This window comes from Eurypyga helias, unplaced genomic scaffold, assembly GCF_000690775.1.
Source record: "Eurypyga helias isolate BGI_N326 unplaced genomic scaffold, ASM69077v1 scaffold4562, whole genome shotgun sequence".
Lineage (NCBI taxonomy): Eukaryota > Metazoa > Chordata > Aves > Eurypygiformes > Eurypygidae > Eurypyga > Eurypyga helias.
The window spans coordinates 60,628-62,829 of record NW_010236447.1 but is presented as its reverse complement, the minus strand read 5'-3'; positions in this window follow the sequence as shown (position 1 = coordinate 62,829).

Sequence of the window (2,202 nt, the reverse complement as noted above, 5' to 3'; positions counted from 1 at the left end):
CTGGAGGAAGGGAGGGGGATTTTGTGAGAGCAGCTTTATGGTATTTTGCTAGCTGGAGTTAAACCACGACAATATATTATTTTACCCTGTTTTCTTCTTCTTTTTCTATTAAATTAGACTTTTACTCACATCCAAGCTGCATGCAGAAGTTACACTATGTCTTTAACTGAGCAGCTTACCTGTTAGTGGTGAGCAGAGATAAAGCCTTAGACATCTGCACGCCAGCTTGGCTTAGAGAGCACTCCCAACTCTGCGTATTTATTATGCTTTTCCCTGGAAAAGGCTCATGTTTCTACCTGTTAATGCCAAAAGTCAGCTTTGCAGAGAGAGAGATATGAGCTGTGGTCTTTGAGGGCAGGAAGTAGTGATAGGGGACGGAAGTAGCATTAACAGCATGAATGATTTACAACCTAAATTAAAGATAATAAAAGAATTTAAAAAAAAAAACCCTACCACAAAAAAAAAAAAATCAGAAAATATCCAAAACAAAACAAACAAACAAACCCCACCACAACAACAGACCACCAGAAAAGCCTTTGTATGCCTAAGGGTCCCAGGGGCCTGACCAAAAAAAAAAAAAAAAAAACCAAACCAGATGCAGCTTCCTCTGTCTCAACATCTTACTGTTTAACGCTATTCCAGTCATATACGGAAAATACCACATCTATTATCTACCCAGAAAGCAAATAAAGGATAACAGTTTCCAAACAATCAAACTCAGGTCAAGTTGTTCATTAGGAACTCACAATCGAGCACTTATGAGTTACATGTTTCATAGAAAAAATTACTTTCAAATTTAAGGACTGAACACAGGCAGGGTAAACATTCCTGTTGACTTTCAACAGTTAAATGTCTCATCTGGCCCAGTGATGTGATAACAACAATCCTACAAGAGCTGTTCTCAGCATCAGGGCAAAGCACAATGCACCAAGTAACCCACCTGCAGAGAAAGGCTACTGTTTTACTTGCTCACAGCTCTTAAAGTTCTTAAAATTACAATTGTAATTAACATTAACAATGGATTTTAAGCACCTATATCAGCTGTATATATTGCAAACATGTAGGATGGATTTTTTTTTTTTTGCTACTCCATGCCAAAAATAACACTACAGTATTATTGTTATAATAACAATTGCAACAAAGCAATATGTCTGACACTATGCCAGGATCCAGTCTTGAACATCCAACTGTACAACTGACTTGCCTGTCACTTATGCTGCCTGTATACTCACCATTTATTTTGGACAGATGTAGACTGAAGATATATGGGCAAAACATGGAATGTGAACCTTGAAGTAAATTGAACCTGATATTCAGACACAGACAAGGTGCCTTTACTCTTCTAGTGTTCTGTTTTCATCAAACTGAGGTGAGCACCTGCAGCAAGATACTGGTGGACACTGCAGCAAGATACTGGTGGACACTGCAGCAAGATACTGGTGGACACTGCAGCGTGCTGTGCTTTCTATGAGATAGGGGACTAGAAAGGCCTCTTTCCATAAGCATGACAGGCTTTTGCTCCAGGGGAAAGGAAAAACACATCAGAAAGCCTGCACTGTCAGGTGGACCCTTTTATATGGAACTGCTTTGGATAACTTTAGGGGGGAACAAAAAAAGGAAAACAACAACAACCACACACACACAAAAAAACCTCCACACATCTCGCCCCCACCCATACCCACCCCTCTCCCCTCCCCCCAAAAAAAATTAATATGTCAATACACATGGAAAGTTTGTTTTCAATATTTAAACTATGTCAGGCAAGCTTTCAGGATGTATAAACTAGCCAAGAAGAAATCCCAGTTGTGTAGGTCAAGAATGTGGTTCAGGAGAGGGACAGAACAGGACTCAAGTCAGTTGCTTGTTCCATCTCTCCTCGGGAATATAAAGGGAGTTTGACACTGAGAAGGCAGAAATGATGGAAAATGCATGATGTGACCAGCTCAACATGGAAAAAAATGAATAAAACAGGCAGCCACCTGTGTTGGGAAAATAAGTTCATTAAATATGGTAGAAGAAAGTAAATCTATTTGGCAAGGACTCCTCTGGTTGTCATTAGAGTTTAGTTTAGGGAGTTAATAACTGTAAGATAAATCATTCTTCAGTGCATCGTTCATTAAATATGGTAGAAGAAAGTAAATCTATTTGGCAAGGACTCCTCTGGTTGTCATTAGAGTTTAGTTTACGGAGTTAACTGTAAGA